The sequence below is a fragment of the Octopus sinensis genome, linkage group LG9 (assembly GCF_006345805.1).
Source record: "Octopus sinensis linkage group LG9, ASM634580v1, whole genome shotgun sequence".
Taxonomy (NCBI): Eukaryota; Metazoa; Mollusca; class Cephalopoda; order Octopoda; family Octopodidae; genus Octopus; species Octopus sinensis.
In genome coordinates this window covers 37,952,239-37,978,388 of record NC_043005.1, presented here as the reverse complement: position 1 = coordinate 37,978,388, position 26,150 = coordinate 37,952,239, and the positions used below count along the sequence as shown (strand labels likewise).

The 26,150-nt window shown below is 33.6% G+C and overlaps 1 protein-coding gene and 1 long non-coding RNA gene across 9 annotated transcripts in view; one reads left to right on the top strand and one right to left on the bottom strand.

The window, feature by feature from the left end:
- LOC115215824 (protein lev-9-like) overlaps window positions 1-26,150 on the bottom strand; it is a 1,149,105-nt gene that overhangs the window by 300,690 nt on the left and 822,265 nt on the right. The gene's annotated exons all lie outside the window — the stretch shown is intronic.
- Window positions 640-23,564, top strand: LOC118764824. The gene is made up of 4 exons (XR_005000642.1): window positions 640-678; window positions 938-1,132; window positions 11,587-11,592; window positions 23,551-23,564. It is a non-coding gene; the product is annotated as an uncharacterized LOC118764824 (long non-coding RNA).

Here is a 26,150-nt window from a genome sequence, read left to right as displayed (position 1 = left end):
AAATTGTTAACCAAGAATTGATATTTTGTTGCAAATTAGGGTTAAAAGAAAGCTGTATAAAGAACTTTGCGGTTAAATATTTTTTCAGGCTCCTCAAGGCAATCAAACATTTTTTAAATCTCTATTTTTTGTTGAATTTTGGATTTCATAGATTATAAGTTGCAACGAATACATACTCCTACAAAGCAGAATGCAAAACGGTAAACATAGTATCCTTAAGAGGTTGTATACCAAGTTTCAATACAAACTTATTAATATCTTGAGGGTCTGCATTGACCATAAAGAGAACGGGAGTGTGAACTTCTCTCCAGAGTCACTGCAACAGTCATTGTGTATAGACATACCTCATACATGTGTGAAGTTTTCTGCTTTGTACCTTGACTTTATGCTATTGTATTAAAATTAATGATCATGTTAAATTTAGTGTTGTTTACATTTAGTGATGACTTATAAGCTAATAATGTGTCATGATAATGAATGCCCAATATTTGGTACTCCAAGTGATCTTAGTGAGCGAGTTTTGCCAACTTACAAGGACATACTAAAATGTGTTTTATTTGAACAAGAAAAAAAGATTGTAGTTGAGAAAGATCCTTCAAATACACAAATTCTCAAGATTGTAACAAAAAGGAAAATTCTTCTTTGGCAAAAGGAACCCATTCTTTGTGTTACAACTGAGTCAGTTAAATCAAATATATTAAACTTTTATCTAAAGTACCAAGCTTTACTAAAATCTGTGAAAAATACAAAAAATGGGCCATTAGTTCAAACAAGTGTAATGTGTTTAAAAACAATGCAGCAAAATATTTGACATTTCCTGTTGCAAGTGAAACTCCTTTAAAAACTGCAGTTGTACTAGAGTCAAAAAGTACCACAGAGAGAACAAGATTTTTAGAAGATCAACGGACAAATCATAAAATGATCATTGGTGGAATAGATCAAGCAGTATCTAAACAGAGCGTTCAGAGGTTGTTTAGAAAGAATCGGCCAGATCACAGTTGCCCTTCTACGTCAGCAAAGGCAAGTTAAGATTTTTGGTTTAACTGACTCAATTGTAACACAAGGGATGGATGCCTTTTGCCAAAGAAGAATTATCTTTTCTGCAACAATCTTGACAATTTGTTTAATTTATGTAATCATGTAATGTAATCTAGACCTCATGTAACACATATATTTGGTGACCTAGTATTAAAAATGATACAGAAAACAAAGTCAAAGAGACTTTTCTTTTCACATAAATTCGAAATTTTAAGTGCATTGCGGAGTCTGAAGGTATAAATGCTAGAGCTTGAAATTTTAACACTCTTGTTTTTAAAGGATTTCGCAAAAGAAAATTGATTTATAACAACGAATGTAAAAAAATCAAATGAGGAACAGCAAACGTGTTATAAATTGATTTTTCACTCATTATTCAAAATTTCAAGTGGGCTGCAGAGCCAGAAGATGTAAATTTAAGAACTTCATATTATAAGACAATTTTTTTAAAGGATTTTACAAATAAAAATGTATTCTTGAAAACATATTTCCAAAATCTGTGTAAAAAGTACCTTTTTCACTCCACCCCATTCAACAGTGTTGGTGCATGAAAAAAAGCATCCAATACTTTCTGTGAAATGGTTAGCAGCTGTAGAAACTATGCCAATATAGACATTGGAACTCAGTGCAATCCTCCAGTTCATCAGTTCATAATAATCCATCTAACCCATGCCAGCATTAAAAAGGGGATGTTAAATAATGATGGTAATAGTGGTGACAACAACATTGAATGCATACATTTTTATATATGCATTCATATAATAATATAAATATATTTAATAAATATTTGCCAACAGACAAGTTATATTTGAAATTTAAAATTCGTGTTATGAAAAATCAGTAAAGACAGTTTCAATATATCTACTATAAAGGAGAAGCTGAGATATGAAATGTAATTATTTAAAATGAAATTTGGGGATGTGTTGGAGTGTATGTATATATAAATGCACATATATAGACATCTTTGTATGGATATATGTTTCCATATATACAATATGCATTTTAATGGTATATATATTCATGTATAAATATATATTTACACACACACATATGTATGTATATGAGTCATTGTATTTCTCTCTTTGTGTGTGTGTGTGTATGTGTGTGTGTATACATGTGTGTGTATACATGTGTGCATGTATACATGTGTGTGTGTTTGCATGAATGTACATATATGTGTGTATACATACACAACCATGCATATCTATATAACTACACACAATCACACAGAGGTGTGTGTAAACGAGTATAATTATGTGCATAAATATATGTAATATGTGTGAAAATCCAGGTATTTATCACACGCTAGATAAGTTGATAAATGAGCACATGTTATAATTAAAAAAAAAAACCTTATTCTTATATATATATATTTCCTTTTTAATTTTTGCAGTTATTAATTTCTTTCTCACTAGTCATGGAAATATTTCATACATAAATTAATATAATGTCAGATTTTACAAAACATTGAATAGATAGATTCCTAGCCAAGCAGTTATTAAGTTATATGCTTTATATAATAAGAGGATTTCAGAAAAGTTCAAAAGAACTGGGAACGAACATAACAAAAGACAATAAACCGAAAAGAAAATGACTTAACAATGGTAAAATAAATAGTGATATTTTAATGGGAAATGACAGGAAGACGTTTTTAGGCCTATAAATTTTAGGAGTTCTTACATTCCAGTTAAAAATCAGTCTCTTTGCAATGGCATTGCTCACCAAAATATATTATCATTTCTTGTCAGTATTAATGCATATCATTTTATTTCTAAATGCAGAAGGGATATTATTTTAATTGAATATTTTATTAAATAAGTTGCATTATGCAGCATAAAGACAAGCAAACAAGAAAGTTTGCTAATTCTGATGCATCAGTTGTCTGGGCTTGTGAAGAGTCTGCATCACATTGAAATATTTTGCTGGAGGGGTGAGTAGTGAGAGAGCTAAGTAATAATAATAATAATAACAATAATAATAATAATAATAATAATAGTAATAATAATAATAATGATAATAATGATAATAATAACAACAACAACAACAATAATGCTCTGATGCAGTACCAGACAGTGGTTCTCATGGCTTCTGATCTTAACTGATTGGAAGTGTTATCATGTACACTATTTTGTCTTGGTATAAAAGATGGACTACAGTAAATATTCTGCTTAATACTACAGAGCTGCTTGTCAGTTGTTTGACCTTAACCAGTTGAGCATGTCACTTAGTGTCTGATGATATGTGCATCTCTGATCAAGAGCAGAAGTAGTGGGGGAGCATCATAGCCATGTGTTGAGAGGATTTCTTTGGGGTTTGGATAATTCACCTTCAGAAGCATGGGTGTTTCATTCAACATCCTTAAACAACCCTCATTGAGGGATCTTTTGAGTAGGATGGCCAACTCAACCTGAAGAAAATTCTAACTGGGCCCCACTTACAAGGCCATTTTACTGTTTATCTTGATATGAGATCACCATGTCATGCACATGTACTTGTGATGCATGTGCCTGGTGTGCCCTTATGAGACAGGTAGTCATGATAGGTATACTCCCTTCTCACTCAATAATAATAATAATAATAATAATAATAATAATAATAATAATAATAATAATAATAATGGATTCAAATTTTTGGGAGGAGGGTCTAAGTTGATTACATGGACACCAGTGTTCAGCTGGTACTTATCAACTCCAAAAGGATGAAAGGTAAAGTCAACCCTGGCAGAATCTGAACTCAGAATGTAAATATGGACAAAATGCCACAAAGCATTTTGCCCAATATGTTAACTATTCTGTCAGCTCACTGCTCTGATGCAATACTAAGGAGAGCTCTCATGGGTTCTGATCTTAACTGATTGGAATGTACATGTTATGGCTTGGAATAAAAGTTGGATTACAGCAAATATTCTGCTCAATACCACAAATTTACATGTCGGTTTCTTGATATTAACCAGTTGAGTATGTCCCTTGGTGGCTGACGATATGTGCATCTCTGATCATGAGCAGGAACAGTAAGAGAACATCATAGCTATGTGTTGAGAGGAATTCTTTTGGGTTTTAATATTTCATTCATCATCCTTGAACAACTCTTATTTAAGGACTTTTTCAGTGAGATGAACTACTCAACGTGAAGAAAATTCAAACTGAGCCCCATCAAGCAAGATTACATGCTGTTTATCTTGTTATGAGGTCACTATGCCATGCACTTATGATTGTAATGCATGTGCCTAGTGTATCCTTATCAGTCATGTAGTCATGATAGGTATATATGGCTTTGTGTATTTGTACTCCAGTACGCACTGCTCTCTTACTCAACAAATATTCTGCAAGTTAATTACTATTGCTCTTTGGAATTTTAATTAGTTAACATGTAACCTTTGCTGTATTTTGAAATGAATTTATCAATTTGTAGTAAAAGGAAGATGCAAGGCGTGGAGACGGAGGTGGATGGGATTGATAAGTAATGTTAAGAGGACAACACAGATGATAATAATGATGATGACAACAATGATGCTGATACACACATGCACACATGCACACACACACACACATACATGCACACACACACACATATACACACATGACATCTGATATGTAGTAGACTATGCATATGCTCAGGCAATGTCAATTTGAGGGAGAGAGTGAGCTAATGTACAGCACATACATCTGTTCACTATAAACAAATCATTTGTTTTCAAAGTGGAAGCTGTGCATAAAACCTTTCTGGTAAAGCACCACCATTAGTCACTTTATAAAGGGGAGTTGCTCTAACATGGTAATGCAAAACCACACATTGCCCAAGTCACTCAGGAAAAAGTTATGGCACTAAATATAGAAGTTTAGTTTCAATCTCCTTACTCTGTTGACCTTGTGCCATCCAACACACATCTTTGGAAATAATTGCAAAATTATGAACAGTTTATTAACGGGGAAAAAGTTAAAATATGGTTTGAAATCTAAAGAATTTTATGCTTGAGGGATCAACATTTGCTACATAGCTGGGATTATGTTCTTGATTACATATAACACTAAAGACAACAGATTTATTTGTTTCTTTCCCATTTTGAAATGTGACAAGACTTTCTGTCCAACCTAACATATACACACCTACACATATAAATGATGTTGTTCGACAATGTATATAATGTGCTTTTTTTTCTTATTTGAAGACAATTAACTGATTATATACATATAATGGCTGTGGTATATATAATGGCTATGTGGTAAGAAGTTTACTTCCCAACCAAATGGTTTCGGGTTCAGTCCCACTACGTGGCACCTTGGGCAAGTGTCTTCTACTGTAGCCTTGGGTTGACCAAAGCCTTGTTAGTGAATTCAGTAGACGGAAACTGAAAGAAGCCTATTAGGTGTGTATATATATATATATGTATGTATATGTATATATATATTTATGTGTGTACCTTTGTGTCTGTGTTTGTCCCCTCACCATTGCTTGACAACCGATGTTTGTGTGTCTATGTTCCTGAAACTTAGCATTTTAGCAAAAGTGACCGATATAATAAATACTAGGCTTACAAGGAATAAGTCCTAGGGTTGATTTCTTCGACAAAAGGCAGTGCTCCAGCATGGCCACAATCAAATGACTGAAACATGTAAAAGAGTATATATATATATATATGTTTATATTTATCTAACTGCCTGTCTATCTATATCTATCTATCTGTCTGTCTTTCTCTGTGTGTGTGTGTGTGTGTGTTTTTGCATATATAATAAGAGAGAAAGAGAGAGGGAGAGATAGGAACATATATGCATATGTAGTTATACATACATTTATATAAGCACATATATATATTCACTTGCATGAACACAAACAATCACATATGCTACTTTCTCATGACTGTTGTTATCCTCAGGCTCGGCTCATTGGTCAAGTTGAATACAGAGTTTTATTCAGCTAAAATTTGAAAGAATTCTTTGAACATTATGGAAACTGGATGAGGTTAGAATTTCTGACATTCTGCAAGTTAATTACTATTGCTCTTTGGTATTTTAATTAGTTAACATGTAACCTTTGCTGTATTTTGAAATGAATTTATCAATTTGTAGTAAAAGGAAGATGCAAGGCGTGGAGACGGAGGTGGATGGGATTGATAAGTAATGTTAAGAGGACAACACAGATGATAATAATGATGATGACAACAATGATGGTGATGACAATGATGATATGAAGATGATGACAATCACAATTATAATGACATCGGTGGCAGTTATTGACAGGGAAGACAATTAGACAGTGATGACTGATTTACTTAATATTATTCGGAATCATAATCCCTCGAGCAGCGATGATTAAGTTGGGAAGAGGAGCGGAAAGGGGACCTTGGATGGTTGGGAGTTGTGGAAGGTGAGGGTGAATGGGTGGTGTGGATCAGGAATAGTAAGGTCATACCGTATGACATGAGATAATTAATTAAATCTCAGAGGTCTCAAACAGACAAGCAGGTGTTACGAGGAATGCACGGAGAGGATGGTGAGGTAAAGAAACTGACCAAGTGTGTATGGACAATTTCACTAAGGGGAGGTAGATAGACTGAGAGATATGGATATATACATTCATATAGATATATACATATAGGTATACCCACATATATATAAGCACATATATATATATATACACACACATACATATATGAATACACACACACATATATGTACATATATATATATATGTATATATATTATGTATATATATATATATATATATATATGTACATATATATGTATGTGTATATATATATACATATATATATATATATATGTATATATATATGTATATATATATATGTGTATATAGATATGTATATATATATGTATGTACAGATATATATATATATATATATATATATACAGAGAGAGAGAGAGAAAGGGACTTATATATGTATCTGTAACATCATCATCATTTAACGTCCATGTTCCATGTAGAGTGAGGGAGTGAGAGGAAGAGAGAAAGCAGAGAGAGAGAGGGAGAAAAATAGAGAGAGAGAGAGTCAGTGAAGTTGTGTACAGCTGAAGTAATGATGGCCAAATGGCTTGAAAGGTTGGATTACAAATCCTGAGCTTGTAACTTCACAGTGCATGACCTAACAATCAGAAGTTAGCGAGTTGAGAGCAGATATATGTCACCTCCTCTAAGCTGACATTGTTCAAATTTGAAATTCATTGTCCTCATCATCATCATCATCTTATCATCATCGTTATTACTGTTATTGTTATTGTTATCGTCAATGAACACTGCAATTATCATTTATCAAACTGCCAATTACATGTATAACCACCTGCAAACATGTGAACAGACTGCAGAACCATTGTAACATCTCTCTCTCTCTGTCTTTCTCTCAAACACATACACACACACACAAACAAACAAAACATACACACACACACACAAACAAACACACACACACGCACACACACACACACACACACATATGTATGCATACATGTACAGATATCATCACCAAAGCAGACACAATATCAATTACCATTCTCGTTTAGAATTCTTTTATCAATCTGAAACCTCTTCAAGAAAATCTAGTAAGTTCCAATTAGTGCTAATCTTCTCTACAACAATAAGAAAGTCTCTGCAATCTGTAATCAGCTCAAAAACTAGAACACGTGAAAACACCGAACATGTTTGAATATTAATCTGCCTGTTATAAGGTCAAGCACACATAACAAGAGACTTCAGTGTGACCTCCAGCAGCTAACTGTACTTTAATCGACATCAGACACAATAGTTTAATGAATTTATTGTGTCCTTTGTAAGAGGGATGGAAGATACTCATTAGTAACAATAGCAGAAGCAACATCATAAACAATAACAGATGCAGGCATGGCTGAATGGTTAAGAAGCTTGCGTTGGAGCCACATGGTTTTGGGTTCAGTCTCACTGAACAGGACCTTGTGTAAATATCATCTACTTTAGCCCTAGACTAACCAAAGTGGTTGACAGAATCTTTATGCCAGCTCATTGTATGTGTGCGTTTTTGTATTTGTATTATCCACCAGTGCTGATTTGTGTTTTGGCTCCATAACTTAACAGTTCAGTAAAAGAAACTAACAGAATAGGTACCGGGCATAAATATAAGTACTGGGGTTGATAGTTGAACTAACCCCTTCAAAGCTAGCCAAATATCTGAGTTGATGACATCAATTAATCCCTTCCCTCAAAAATTGCTGATTTTGTGGTTAATGCTACAAAGAATTATGACTCTAACTTATAAGAGAGCCTATATTTTATTGCTTGATCAGCAAGAAAAACAATGAAATTCTTCAAAAAATAAAAAGAGGGAACAACCAATAATAGCTTCAAATTTTGGCATAGGGCCAGCAATTTTAGGGAAAGGGTCAAGTTGATTATATTGACAATAACACTCAACTGGTACTTATTTTATCGATCCTGAAAGGGATGAAAGGTAAAGCTAACCTTGGTGAAATTTGATCCCAGAAGATATCAATGGACAAAATACCACTAAGAATTTACCTGGCATGCTAGCAATTCTGCCAACTTTCCACCTTAAGAAACAACAAATAAAACTGAGGATAGCTATGGCTGGAATGCTTTTGCCATAGACTACTTCATATAGTCTCATCTGGGAGTCTATCAACAACATCAATTTTATCACACATCGTGTTAACCCTGCTTATGGTAACAACATTGTTTGCTCCACTTCTAGTAAAAGACCTGCCACTTCAAAGGTTTCAGCTCACGGCAGATTAAATATTAGTCAACCACTGAACTAGTAGCAATTAACTCCAACCAATTACAAACCAAAGGATACAGATTTATTACCACTGTGAAGAAAGAAACAGTAAGTGTCAAGTCACCAAGTAACCTGTTCCTATACATATCAGAATCACTCTTATGAGCAAAAGAATTTTTATTACAAAGCAGTGAGCCAAGATATATTACAATCAAGAAACATGCTGAGCTTTCAATACACTGCAGGACACTAGACACATAGTTCATACAGAAGTATAAAACCTAGAAAGATCAGGAGTGATATTGAGCTAGAGGGATGACAGTTATCAAAATGCATATAACCCAATTATAAAAGACACTTCAGTGATGTCACTGGAATGCATTTATGGTATTGGAGATCAAGTGGATATTAAATGTGGCTGATTATCTAAAGTTTAATTCTGTAAGAATAGATTCAATTGCACAAGTCACATCTAATGTCATAACGGCATAGAAAGACAGACATGGTAAAATGGTATACAGTCATTCTAGGAGGAGAGCAGCAATCAAAAATCACACATATATAAAATGCATATATAAAGTACGTATGTACAGACATACATACATACATACATACAAACATACATACATACATACATACATACATACATACATACATACATACATACATACATACAGATAGATACATACATACATGTGTATGACTGTGCATGTAGGAATTCTCAGGCATCAAGGTAATTATGAATATATGTATGAATATATGTGTGTGTGTATGCGTGTGTATATATATGTATGTGTGTGTATGTGTGTATATGTATATATATATGTGCGTATGTGCATATATATGTATATATATATATGTATGTATATATATATATATATATATATATATATATATATATATATAATATATATGTTTGTATATATATATATATGTATATATATATATAAACATATGTATGTATGTGTGTCTGTATTATTATATTATATTACATCATGTATTAATACTCGCATACAAACATACACACAAACTATAATGTATTGACTGCAAACTTTACACAGTAGAAAAGAATCCTAAATAGCTGAAATTAAATTACCATTTTTATTAATTAAAATGTTGCAAACCATTGCACCATAGAAATTGAAAGACATCAAACAATACATTATATCCTTTTATTGCTTGTTATTTTTCTTCTTTTATTGTGCTTTTTCTATTATTATTATATTATTATTATTATTATTATTATTATTATTATTATTATTATTATTATTTATTATTATTATTATTATTATTATTATTATTATTATTATTATTATTAATATTATTATTATCATTATCATTATTATTATATCATTATCGTTATTATGATTAATATTATCCTTATTATTATCATCATCGTTATTATCATTATTATTATAGTTGTTGTTGCTGTTATTAGTGTTATCACGATGCCAGTAATAGCGTATTAAAGAAAATGTGAAGAAGCCTCACAGTACATTTTATAAGATTATCTAATTGCTGATATGAGGACTTTGATATCTTTTCTATGTAGTGAGTGAAATGAGTACCCAATTCCTGGGTTCTATGTAAACCGATTTTTTTTCTTCTTGTTTCCAAAGCATGGTAGAGTAGATATTAAATTCTTATATGTGAGTGCAGGCATTGTTGTGCGGTAAGAATATAGATGTGGTAAGAATATATATTAGCGGTATTTTGTCTGCCGTTATGTTCTGAGTTCAAATTCTGCTGAGGTTGACTTTGCCTTTCATCCTTTCGGGGTCAATAAATTAAGTACCAGTTATGCAATGGGGTCGATGTAATCGACTTAATCCCTTTGTCTGTCCTTCTTTGTCCCCTCTATGTTTAACCCCTTGTGGGCAATAAAGAAATAAGAATATAGATGCAGGCATGGCTGTGTGGTGAGAAGCTTGCTTTCCAACCTTATGGTTTCAGGTTCAATCCCACTGTATGGCACCTTGGGCAAGTGTCTTCTACTATAGTCTAAGGCTGACCAAAGTCTTGTGAGTGGATTTGGTAGATGGAAACTGAACGAAGCCCATCATATATATAATGTACATGTGTTTGTCTACCAACACTAGTTGACAACTGGTGTTGGTGTATTTACATCCCTGTAACTTAGTGTTTCAGCAAAAGACATTGATAAAATAAGTAGCAGGCTTCAAAAGAGAAATGAAAATGTATCAGGGTTGATTCATTCAAATAAAAATTTTTGAAGGCGGTGCTCCAGCATGGCCACAGTCTAATGACTGAAACAAATAAATGATAAAAGACTGTGTGTGTATGTGCACGTGCAGGGATGTATCTAATCTTTTAACCAGGAAGGAAAGAAGGAAGATATTACCCAAGCTTCATTACAAAGCATGTGAGATTGGATGGATGGAGAAAGAAAGGAAGACTGGAATGATATCACTTGAATTGTAGGTGATACTTATTTACAGCTATCACATGATATCAAGACAAAGAATCACACACATACACACACATACACACACACACACACACACACACACAAACATACGTATACTGCAGGTTTCTTTTAGTTTTCATCTCCTAAATTCAGTCACAAGTCTTATAGTTACAGTGGATACAGCTGTAAGATAATGAGGTTCATACAATAATCTTTTATTCCTTTGTCATCTCCTTTCTCAAATACATATATATATTCTTTTGTGAGAATAGTATTGACAGTGAGTTCGATGACAGACAGTCTAATGATGGTTTAGCTGGCTTTGTAGTCATTGTCAATACTAGTGCTGTTAAAGAATAATAAATTGGTATTCTACCAAAAGTACTGAGTAATCTTTCAGTTTAATGTATAAATTTTTTTTATTATAGCATATATATATATATATTAATGGTATTTTTATATAAGCTTAAAGCTTAAAGCAATCACCGTGCAATGACTAAGGAAAATAGTCTAACAAGGGGGCATATAAGCCCTCGACAGTAAAAAAGAAGGCTTTCTTATCTACATTTGACTACAGCCATGCTGGCACACTCAAAAGCATTAGAGCAGTAACATATATTTTGAGGAAGGTGGCGAGCTGGGAGAAATGTTAGCATGCCGGGTAAAATGCTTAGCGATATTTTGCCCGTCTTTACGTTCTAAGTTCAAATTCTGCCGAGGTCGACTTTACTTTTCCTCACATGCAGATAGGAAAGCCTTCTTTTTTCTTTCGAGGGCTTATATGCCCCTTTATTGGACTGTTTTCCTAAGTCATTGCATAGTGATCACCATAAGCTTTAAGCTTATATAAAAATACCATTATTATTATTTACAGGATTGTAAAAACAGCGCTGTATAAAAAACCATTCGCACGAGAATATATAGATAAATATATATATATCAGACTAGGCCTGATGCAGCCTTCTGGCTTCCCAGATCCCAGTTGAACCGTCTAACCCATGCTAGCATGGGAAGCGGACGCTAAATGATGATGATGATATATATATATATATATATATATGAATTAGTTGTCATTCTCTGTTGAATTGTTTGTTAACAGCACTTTATGAATCTTTAGAGCCCTATCTACCACAGAGCCAAGTAACCTTCAGATTTCCTGTCAGATATTTCTACGGAGGATTAATAAAATTACATCATTAGCTTCGACTGATAGCTGATAAAAAATAAAAACTGGAAAAAGATGAGATTTTTTTCTGTTTTTTTTTTTTTGTCTTTGTTGAGAATTTTAAATTGAAGAAAGTCAGCCAGTAGCAAAAAGACTGGGAAAATCCAGCTGTTCTATTATTTTCCAATGGTTCTTGGTTGTTCACATAGATTGCAAAGTGCATTTTGTAGCTTTCTTTCAATTTAACATGATTCAGAAGCTGGGACTGCTGTGGTTATACATCCACACAAATACACATGCATCTATTGTTTTACCATCTATCTGATCAATTTATTTATATATTTTATTAGTGTAGTCTTATATATTTGCTTTTAGCTCCATGTCTATGTATGTATGTTTGTTTCTATGCTCACATATGTAGATATGTTTGTGTATACGTGAGTATATGTGACTGAATGTATATGCACACACATATGTATATTTACAATTGTTACAATACATTTTTTTTTCCCCAAAATTACTCCACACATTCTCCTTCTAACATCTTCTCTTTTCATCCCCCCTCTCTCTCTCTTCCATTTTCTTTCTTTCCCTTTTTTGTCTCCCATTATTTTTCCTCATTTCCCCTATTTTTTTTCCAATGCCACCTAATTCTAATTATTACAAACCTAAGTAAGAAAGAACGGAGAAATTTCCCTAAAAGAGCTGTTCGTTTTGCACAACAGAGTAAACCATCAAATTAATGGCATGGCTAGCTTCACTGAGGCTTATAACTTTGCCAATTTCTTGCCTGTTGGAAGTGAATGCAAACCATTTATCTAACTTATTGACTTGCCTTTTCTCTCTCTTGACCACAAACTGCTGTCTACTTCGGAGCAATTAGAGAACACTTCAATACAGATCTATAACTGTATGTTAGGCTGTTAACATGTCTTTTTTTCTTTTTATGATTGTTTTAAAAAGTGAATGAAAATCCTTAAGTAGATAAATATCAGGTTTATAAAACCATAGACTCTGTTCCATGAATCACTGAACTCAAGCCTGAGCTAAAGAAGCACCTAGAGGTGAGACTAGAATTTCATCTTGGAATTAAAAAGAGAACAAGAAAATAGAGTTAAGAAATTAAACCCTAGGTAGTTAAAAATCTTTGTTCTTCCCACATCATCATCATCATCATTTAATGTCTGTTTTCCATGCTGGCATGAGTTGGATGGTTTGACAAGATCTGGCCAGCTGAAGAGCTGCCCGGGCTCCACGTTTGTTTTGGCATGGTTGCTATGGCTGGAGGCCCTTCCAAATGCCGATCACTTCACAGAAGTGTGCTGGGTTTTTTTACACAGTGCTGGCACAAGCACTTTTTACATGGGACCAGCACCTATGAGTCTGTGAGAGTAGGATTGCCCAGCTGAAGAGGAATGCAGGGAACATGCCTGTATGCAAGGAGAATCATGATTTTGCTTAGCTTGATGTGTCTTCTCAAGCACAGCAAACCACCAGAAGTCTCAATCCCTTGTCATCCCTTCTGTGAGGTCCAAAGTCTGAAGATCCTTTCTTACCTTTTCCTCATACATCTTCCTAGGTCTACCCCTTCCATAAATTCCCTCCACAATGAGAGATCAGCCCTTCTTGATGCAACTGTTTTCATTTATATGCATAACATGACAGTACCAGTGCAATCTTCTCCCTTGCACATTACAGCTGATGCTTTGTATTCCCAGGTTTTGTCTCAAAGGACTTAATATTCTGTTGCACATTCACACCGACATTCTCCATCCAGCAGAGCATACTGGCTTCATTTCTTTCAAAACAACTTCTTAGATGTTAAATAAACAGATCACCTCTCAGATAAAACCATAAACCTACCACAGTGCCACACACATCATACCAAATTATTTCCAATTTCTTTTTGTTCCACATTAAACTTGAACCATTCTTAGTTTAAATTAAAACGTGAGTTCATAATTATTTAGTTTTTGTATTTGATTTGCAAGATTCTTGATATAGACTTGTGTGTTCAAACAGATTTTGTCATATCATGGGAGGGTCATTATGCCAATCATAACACATGCACTGGTTCTATTTCGCCTCTTTTACTATTACTCAACTGTTTAAACCAATTAAATATTTAGTTGTTTGACTAGTCGTTCAGTCATCAACCTATCAGCTTAGATTTGTCAGAGTTCTTTGGTCACTTTTTGCAATGATTAATCAAACAATATTTTAGTTAATTGCTTAAATGGTTAACTACTTGACTTGTGAAGGTATGTGGATTTGTGGTTAGAGTATTCAACTCATGATTGTAAGGTCAGGAATTTGATTCCCAGTGGTACATTGTGTCCTTGTCAAGATACTTTATTTCTCATTGCTCCAGTCCATTCAGCTGGCAAAAATGAGTAATACCTGTATTTCAAAGGGTCAGCTTTGTTGTATTCTGTAACATGTTAAACTCCCTGAGAACTATGCTAAGGGTACACATGTCTGCGGAGTGCTCTGTCACTTGCACTTTAATTTCCTGAGCAGGCTGTTCCATTCATCAGATCAAGTGGAACACATGTTGTTCCAGTTAATTGACTAATAATAATGAAAGAAGTAAAATGGGACCAGTGTGTGTATTTATTATTGGCATAATGACCCTCCCAAAATACAAGATAATTGCTAAATTAACCAGAACACCACATGCACACACACACACACATGCACACATGCATGCACACATACACATTCACACGTACTCACACACAGATCATTCTGATTCAAAGAATTTAAGGTGAAATTTTAGACATAATTGTCAAAAACCCATCAGAAAGAAGAGAATCCCATAATCAAGGTATGTTCTTGATAGACTATGTTCTCTGAAAGATACACAAAATTTATTCAGCATGGCCATGTGTTTAAAGAATTTGCTTCCCAGCCATGAGATTTCAGCTTTAGTTCAACAACATAACATTATAGCCATAGACAGACCAAAGACTTGTGAGTGAATTTGATTGGCATAAACTGAAAGAAGCCTGTCATATACATCTTATATCTTTTACTTGGTTCAGCCATTAGACTGCGGCCATGCTAAGGCACTGCCTTGAAGAATTTTTAGTCAAATGAATCGACCCCAGTACATTTCTTTTTAAACTTGGTATTTTCTCTATCAGACTCTTTTGTCAAACTGCTAAGTTACAGGGATGTACACACACCAACACTGGTTGTCAAGCCATGGTAGATGACAAACACAGACACAAGCACACACACATATAGGACAGGCTTTTCTCAGTTTCCCCTCAACCAAATCCACTTAGAAGACTTTAGTTGGCTCGAGACTATAGTAGAAAACACTTGCCAAAGGTGCCAAGCAGTGGAACTGAACCCAGAACCATGTAGTTGGGAAGCAAGCTTCTTATTACAAGAGTGTGTTTGCATGTTTAAAGCACATTGTCTTGATATTGTTTGATAATTACTGCAAATGAGCATCATCATCATCATCATCATCATCATGCAAGCAGTGTTATTTGTTTTCGAAACTTCTCGCCATGGAGAAACATTACTTTGATTTGAAACAAGTGAGGGTTGGAGATGAGAAGGACATCCAACAATAGAAAATTGGCTCAGCAAATTTTGTCTGCCTTATACAAGCATGGGAAAGTGGATGCTATAACAATGATGTTGATGATAATATGCTTGCATATCTATATATACACGCATACATACAAACATACATACATATAACCACACGTGAATTGTTGGTAATTTTTTTTCCTGTCTTCCTTTTTTATTGGACTTTACTCTGTTTCTGAAGAAGAGCTTTGCTTGAAATGTTAAACCATCTTTCTTTCCTTCCCTGAGCGTCTGTAAATACTTTACATGTACCACATACTCACGTTGTTGTTTTTTGTGTTTGTTCTTTGTTTTTGTTTTTTAATCTACTATATATAGGCATGGCTGTATGGTAAGAAGCTTGCTTCCCAGGCACATAGTTCCAGGTTCAGTCCCACTGCATGGCACCTAGGGCAAGTGTCTTCTACTACAGTTTTGAGCTGACCAAAGCCATGTGAGTGGATCTGGTAGATAGAAACTGAAAGAAGCCCATCATGTGTGTGTGTGTGTGTCTTTGCTTCTGTGTTTGTCCCCTACCACTGTTTAACAACCAGTGTTGCAGCATCTACATTCCTGAAACTAAGCAGTTTGGCAAAAGTGACTGATAGAATAAGTAGCAGGCTGAAAACAAACTACAGGTTTAATAAAGAATCAAGTGTTTATACAACTGATTGAACAATAGAGCCACAGTTTGTCATTGCTCTCTATTTCATTCAACATTTATTGTGTCTTCCAATCTGCTCTATGATTTTATATGTTGCCTTTTAATTTTATTTACTAATTTTATATTCTCTCTATGTACATAACTGCATTTGCATATCTTTACTACTGTATATGTAATGAAAACATAATTTGATTCAATTCTTTTAACACCTATTAAATTTTATTTGCAGTAGTTTTAATTTGTTTTTAAATTTGCAGAAGAAAATCTTTTTGAGAAACGGCTTTTAAATTTTTCTTTTTTATTACACAGAAAAATTATTAAAGTTTTGTGCTTTCTTACTTTATAATTGATAATTCTATTTGAAATTTCTTTCTAATTTTTTTAGTTATGACAGAAAGAAAAAATTATATTCACACACTGACACATATATTTTGATATTCTTATATATGTATGTATTAGAGAAAAAATGATAGCTACACTTGTATTCACATAGCATATTAGCACTTAATGTGCATGCATACTCTTATATGCAAACATACACATTCTATTTTCAAATGAAATATTTTGGATGAAAAAAGAAACAGTTAACGTAGATGACATAGAATGAAGACTTATCAAATTAAAATATATTTTCTTCCATTGTTGTTTATGTCTCTTATTAATTACATTTTTTCAAAAAATTTATTTATTTGTGTATTTTTCACAGATACTTAAAAAAAACTTGGAAAAACATACCCCTTCTCTCCAACTCCGCACAGCAATAAAAATGCGAAGGAAAACATGAGATAATATAAGATAATTAGTTAAATGTTTATCTGTTGCACGCACATGGAATGGAAGGGAAAGAGAGAGACAAACAGAAAGTGAAAGAACAGTAGAGAAAATAGACAAACAGCCAAAGAAAGAAAAGTAATATGATTCTAGTTGATGTTAGTAACTATTCTATGATATTAATTTAAATATCTGATGTATTAAACAGCAGAGTTGAATTATTATATTAAAACTCTCTTCCTAATCCTAACCACCACTCCCAATACTTTACAATATTGTATCAACCATTAGCACCAACATTATTCCATTACAATATTATATACACAAATATATAACTCTTATAGTAACACTCCAGTAAGTGATATGACATACCAATCACTGCTATAGGTGTCAGAACTCCCTCCCAATTCCTCTTTCTTGACAATCATGGCTCCTGGCTACTTCATGTAGCAATTGTCATATATCACTATTTAGCAGTGTTGCTTGCTTTTAATATCAACATCACTACAACTAGGAGGCCTTGACAGCTGTTTGACTTGCAAGAAATAGCAACCAAAATAACCGCTATTCCAAATCACATCATACCATTTTCAGAGAGAAAATAAAACATCGTTAGATAATGTAGTTCTAGATACACTATGCCTGATAAAGAAAAGAAGACAAGATGGCAATCGTGAGAATGTTTTTGTATGCCAAGTGTCGAAAGGTTAAAGTATGATAGAGGGACAAGCACAGGAGTCTTGCTATAGAAGAGATATATGGCTGAAGAAGATAAGAGGAAGGCAGTGATGGGATACTGGAGCAAACTCACAAGGAATAAAAAGGTAAACATAAAAGAGGACAAGGATAAGGGATCATGGGAGGGGCTGACAGAGAGGGAGCTTTCATATGAATGCAAGGAGGGAGTAAACAGGTGGAGGTGGAGGTTAATATAATGAGTGATGAGCTAAAGTGGGGCTGCAGATAATGGATTACTAGTGTGTAAGGAGGGAAATATAGGAATGGCACAAGAAGGAGAATAAAACAGAAAGTAGTAGAACAATGTGCAAGGTGTAGAAGCAGTGGAAAGGAAAATATAGGGATAAATAAGGGGCTCTAGTTGACGGATCATGATGGCAGATATGGATGAACATTGAGAATGATAGTTGATAAGAATTAAATTAAGAGTACCTGTGTCTGAGTAAAAATATTCAACAACATACAAGGTTCATTCCAGAAGTTTTCAGACTTTTTGAGGCGAGGCAGTTATAACTGTTCCAGATTATTGTGATTTTAGTAAATCATAACTATACATCTAATCAAGTGACCTGTCATCTTTTGTTATTCCAAGCTAAAGAAAACAGCTGTAGCAGCACCTTAAACATATCTTGTTAAACACTGCTTGTCACAGCTGACTAGTTTGCAAAATGCAGTTCAGATGCAAAGACAATTTAGAGGCTTGCTATGCATTAATAATTTGTGTTAAACTGGGCGAAAATACTACAGAAACTTATGAAATTCTCCAGACAGCTTATGAATTGACTTTTATGTTGGCACAAGAGGTTCAAGGATGGTTGAGGGGAAGTGAGAGACAATGCGAAGTGTGTAAGAGAGAATGACATCAGAACATCAGTGCTGGTTGAGGAAATTCCCAATTTTCAAGATGAAGACTGTTGTGTATCTATAAAAACAATATGCATTCTGTTTGGAGTTGGTGTGGCAACTGTACACAAAATTATTCATGAAGATCTGAACAGGCACAAAACTTGTGCAATGTTTGTACCTAGGGTGCTAAGTGATGTGATGGGCATCAAAGCTGTTTCTTGTTCTCCCTACAGTCCAGACCTTGCTTCTTATAATTCTTGGTTGTTCCTCACAAGCTGAAGGAGAACCTTAGGGACAGTCATTTTGAAGATGAAGGTGGTTGTGACAAGGGTCCTGAACACCTTTACTATGGAAGACTTCTGTGGCCCTTCATGCAGTGGCTGGAGTGCTACGACAAGTACATTGGAGTAAGAGGATCCTATTTAAAGACAACTAATACATTATGATTCTGTATCATTCTCACTAACACCACCTTAGAAAATTTACCAAATTAAATGACATAGGATAAAAATTTTGCAACAGATGTTGATATTGAAATTAATATAAGTGTTTTAATGTAAGAAATTGAAATATTGTAGAAATTAATATCTATTGTTCTGTTCTTGCCTCTTTTTTCATACTTAAACCCTCTATGTCCTAGCATAAGGCAACCCTTCCCTCTCTACTGTAGCCCCAGTTATTCAAAAGAGAATTTATTCATGCATGATGGCCTTACCAGTGCTGATGATATATATAAAGCACCCAGTGCTCTCTGGAGTGAAAGCATGTGGTTCAGTGGTTAGGGTGTTGGACTCATGATCATAAGATAGTGGTTTCAATTCCTGGACCAGGTGATGTTTTGTGTTTCTTGAGCAAAGCAATTCATTTCACATTGCTCCAGTCCACTCAACTGGCAAAAATAAGTAATCCTGTGATAGCCTGGCATCCTGTATAGGTGGAGATTTTATACTCCATGGAAACTGGGAAACTGGCCCTCATAAGCTGGCATGACTCAAGATGGTAACGCTTTTTTTAGTGCTCTCTAGAAAGTGATTAGTGTTGAGAAGATTATCCAACCACAGAAACTATGATATCAAAGTAAACACTAGAGTATGATGTAGTCCTTGGGCCTATCAGATCTTGTCAAACCATTCAAACCATGCTGGCATAGAACATGGATTTTAAATGACGACGAAGTTTTGCTTTACAATTTGACATACAATATTTCAATAAGGGGCTATGTATCAGCATATCATCATTTGACTGGCATATTAAAACATAACAATGTCATAAAATTGTTAGCAAATGTATCTTGATTATCATTATTATTTACTGAGCACTTTCTCTTTTTGCATGGGTCAGATGGAAATGGTTTAGGTACACTTTCTCTAGCTGGATGTCCTTCAGGTAACCACTTGTTTCCAATCAAATTTATACTTCCCTATTACCGGCCATGTTTTCATGGAAGATTGGAAATTAATGACATCATTTGTATGATAGTGATGCTCATTTACAAATCATTATATGATATCAAGATGAAGAAGTACAAACACATGGAGACACACACATACCATAATCATCATTTAATGTCTATGTTTCATGTTGGCATGGGTTGGACATTTTAACAGGATCTAATGGATTTGAAGACTGCATTGTGCTCCAGTCTTTGTTTTGGCATAGCTTCTACAGCTGGATGCCTTTCTTTATGCCAACCACTTTACAGCATATACTGGGTGCCTTTTTTATGGCACCAACTCTAGTGAGGTGCCTATGCAGCCTGCAAGATTAAGATCACTTTTGTCTATGTGGAGCTACAATAGATGGTGGGGCAGGTTTATGTTAGTAGATGAGGAGTAGTTAAAGTGTGAGAGAAGGAAGAGGAACATGGCTACTCGCACTGCAGAAAAGACAATGAGAGGAGCAAGGGGATGGAGGGAAGAGAGATAAGAATGGTGGTGATGAGATGTCTGGGTGGCCCTCTAAAAATACGAGCTAAGTAGAAGTGAGTATGTATCCGTATATATATATATATATATATATTTTTTTTTTTTTCTAAATTTTATCTAGTTTCAGCTCACGAGCTGTGGCCATGCTGGGATATATATATATATATATATCATCATCATCATCATCGTCGTTTAACGTCCGTTCTCCATGCTAGCATGGGTTGGATGGTTCGACCGGGGATCTGGGAAGCCAGAAGGCTGCACCAGGCTCCAGTCTTATCTGGCAGTGTTTCTACAGCTGGATGCCCTTCCTAACGCTAACCACTCCGTATATATATATATATATATATATATATATATATGCTTGTGTGTCTGTGCTTGTCACCCCACCATCCCTTGATAACTGACGTTGATGTGTTTATGTCACCATAACTTAGCAGTTTGGCAAAAGAGACCAATGGAATAAGTACTAAGCTTACAAAGAATAAGTCCTGAGGTTGATTTGTTCGACTAAAACGTGATGCTCCAGCATGGCCATAACCAAATGACTGAAACAAGTAAAAGAATAAAAGAATACGTGTGTGTGTGTTGGGGGTGAGGTAAATATATGCTAGCACACACACACACACACATATATGTGTGTGTGAGTACATGGCATATTTTATAAGCATGCCTGTTCAAGTATCATAACAGCATGAAACCGTTAGCTCTTTCAGTTGTGTATTTAATTTGATATACATGTGTTCCATTATTGGGAGGCTCAACAAAAAAAAAATGTACATCAACCAGGGTGAGATAAATATCATTTCATATGCAGAGTATTTAAATTCCAGCCACTATTAGTTTCATGCTGGGAAAACACGATAAGCTTGTAAGTTTGCTGTGCTTTCTCAGTTCAAAACAGATACTAGCATGAATTTAGATACTCATCATTTAATACCCATTGCCCATTAAATAATAATGGTGATGATGATTAGTATCTAAATTCATGCTACTATCTGTTTTGTGTTGTGAAGTATATATTAAATGACTATCGAAATCGATCAACATCAATGGAATTGTAGCTGTGATACCAGTACCGGTGGCACGTAAGAGAACCATCCAAACGTGGTTGTTGCCAGCACCGCCCTGACTGGCCTCCGTGCCGGTGGCACGTAAAATGCACCATCCAATCGTGGCCATTGCCAGCCTCATCTGGCCTCCGTGCTGGTGCCACGTAAAAAGCACCATCTGATCGTGGCCATTGCCAGCCTCGTCTGGCACCTGTGCTGGTGGCACGTAAAAAGCACCCATTACACTCACGGAGTGGTTGGCGTTAGAAAGGGCATCCATCTGTAGAAACACTGCCAGATCAGACTGGAGCCTGGTGCAGCCTCCTGGCTTCCCAGACCCCGGTCGAACCATCCAACCCATGCTAGCATGGAGAGAAGACGTTAAACGATGATGATGATGACAGTAAATTTCTTTCAGTTTCAGTTTGCCAGATCCACTCACAAGGCTCAGAGTTCATGATATAAACCAGGTGACATACCCATAAGTTGCATGGCGTGGTCAGAATAGATACATAATAACTGTATTTCAAAATAAATTCTAGTTATTAAATTCCATCTTTAAGACGATAGAATCTTCTCACAAAATATTGCCATCTCATGCACATAACCATCACCATTTCTAGAACCAGTACATGTATTTAGATGGAGGTTTTCTATATAAGACACAGCTAAAAATAATTCAATACTGTTGAAATATACATGGAAAAGTTCAAACATAACAACAATGCCTAATTTCAGTTGAGCTATAAAAAAAAAAACAAATATGTATTCGAATATGTATGTGTGCATGTATGTATAGGTATGTAAGTATTAATAAGTAAAAACTAATGTTAGATAAGAAAAAATTAGGAATAAATTGCTAAAGGTGTAAAAAGAGTTTCTTTTAGAAAAGAAAATGTACAACATTGTTTTGTTATTCAAGTTTCAGTTTACCATACACGCACATGCAGACATATGCACATGTGTGTGTGTGTATATAAACATATTTATATATTCGGATATATATGTGTGAGTGTGTGTATATATATGTATATATATACACACACACATTTGGTCATAAACATAGATATGCATACATATGTGTATATATATATATATATATATATATGAATAGATGCAAAAATCTTACGTGACCATTATATCACATATTGATATGGTGCTGGCATACACGTACACACATGTATGTGTGCATGTGTGTGATATATATATATATATATATATATATATATATGCATATATATATGTGTATATATATGTGTGTATATATATATATATATAATATATATATATATATATATATATACATATATATACATGCATATATATATATATATATGTGTGTGTGTGTGTATATACACACACACACACACACACATATATATATATATACACACATACATACACTTTATTGAATCTTTATTCTGTTTCACTCTTATTTTGTTTATGAATCTACTTGTGACACACTAACACAGTGAATTGTAATTCCCACTCTACTATTTCATGTTGACTTCTTTTAATGCTAATAAGAAACAAACATCAAGAACAGGCATAGAAAATATAAAAAGAGAAACAAAATACTGAATATAAAAAAAGAAACAAAGCACTGAATAGAAAAAAGGTGTGTGTGTGTGTGGTGTATGTATGTAAATCTTGAAAAAAAAAACTCTGTAATTTGGATTTAGATTAATTTCTGACCTATAATTATCTTTAGTATTGTTGTAGTTGTGATCTTTGCTGCAGCTAAGAATGTTGCAATCAAAGAAGCTAATTATGAGAATGATGATAATGATGAGGACAGTGGTTTGGGGTCATAATTATGGTGGTAGTGGTGGTCATAGTGTTAGTGGTTATGAAGCAATGATATTTATATATAATATATATATCAGCATATATATAAATATACTTACATATATAAATGTATATATGCACATATATACATATACATGTATATGTACATAGATATATGAATATATATATATATATTATATATACATATAAATATATACATATGTATATATATATATACATATGAATATATATACATACATATAAATATAATCTATATACATACATATAAAAATAAATATATATACATACATATAAATATATATATATATATGTACATATACATATATATATATATAGACACACACATATATATATATATATATATATATATATATAGACATATATATATATACATATATAAATCTACATGATATATATATATATAGTGTAAACAGAGTTAGCGGTTATAATAACTGACTATGGGATAAAATATCCGCATATACTATCGATATCCGTTACCCAACAGTTATAGCTTCAATTTTAATACAAAGTATGACATAGCATACAGGTAACATAACAAATCTTACAGCCGTTTCTGCATCCATTACCAAACACTGTCTATAAATAATTCTGAAAATAAAATTCTTCATCTTCATAGGACCTTCGAATTAAGGCCCAGAGCTTCATCAGAGTAAAAATAATCATCCAATATAAACAAAGAGAAGAAAGAATAGGAAAGAAAGCATTGTCTAAAAAAGAAGTGTTGAAGTCCAATATATTAAAAGTATATAATCTATCATGTCTTAATTCAAATGTCCTCTTAAGATGAAGAATTTTATTTTCACAATTATTTATAAGCAGTGTTTGGCAACAGATGCAGAAATGGTCGTAAGATTTGTTACATCACCTGTATGTTATGTCATACTTTGTATTAAAAATTAAGCTATAAATATGATCCAATTGAAATGTTTGTTGATCTGAGGTTTTCTCCATTTTCTGGTTATTTATCTATCTATCTATTTATCTATCTATCTATCTATCTATCTATCTATCTATCTATCTATCTATCTATCTATCTATCTATCTTCTATCTATCTATCTATCTATATATATATATATATATATATATATATATATATATATACACACACACATATATTTATATATATTATATATGTATATTATATATGTTTATATATATATATAATATATATATATATTTATATACACACACACATATATTTATATATATTATATATGTATATTATATATGTTTATATATATATATATACACACACACACACACAAATAAATATATAGATATATACACACACACTTTTGTGTGTGTGTGTGTGTGTGAGAGAGAGAGAGAGAGAGAGAGAGAGGAGAGAGAGAGAGAGTGAGTGAGTGTGTTTAGTGTGATTTTGCAGAAATGAATATAGAGAGATAGCTACAAATACAAATAAGTTTAATTTAATTGTCCTTTTAACGATGTTATTATGTCAAGTCTTGGAAATAAAACGGAACCTACAAACTTTGTTATATTTTTTCTACTAGATTTTGCTCAAATTCTTCTTTCTTTTATTAGTTCATATCAATGGTTTTTCTCTCTCCTCCCAACCTCTGCTTCCATGATTTAGTGTTTCAGCATCTTGTTTCATTGTAATTAATTTTTTTTTATTTTTGTATATTTTCTTTGCATTTCTTGTAAAGTTCAACTTTGCAATATATATTTATTTAAGCCAATTACACCTCTTACTCGTCATTGAGTGATACACCATTGAACAAATGGTAAACATCTCAATGGTTCTTTACTTGTTTAGTCTTGAGCTAATTATTATCATTATAATCAGCATGATTGTTATATCAAGAATAACAGTAACAACAATAACAAATAATATTTTGGCTATAGTTGAAGAATGATGAACTCAAGAAAGAAATGGAAGAACTCATTATAGCTGCTCAAAGCCAATCATTATGAATGAATATCATTAAGGCAAGAATAGACAGAACCATGGAATGTGTTAAGTGCAGAATGTGTTAAAAGAAAGATGAACCCTTTGGGCCATAAGTTTCTGTAGTCCTTTAATACAGAAAGAATATAAACTCAGACACCGTTGTGTAGCCAAGGCATTACATTGAGACATATTACATCAAAGAGGTCCTGAAGTAAATGTAAAATGGTGAGCTGGCAAAAACATTAGCACACTGGGCAAAATGCTTAGCATTATTTCGTCGGTCTTTATATTCTGAGTTCAAACTCTGCTGAGATCAACTTTGCCTTTCATACTTTCGGGGTTGATACATTAAGTACCAAGTGCATATGGAGGTTGAGCTAATTGACTGCCCCCCCACCTCCCCCAAAATTTCGGGCCTTGTGCCTAGAGCAGAAAAGAATAAATCAAAGTGCTAGTTAGGTACTGTGGTTGA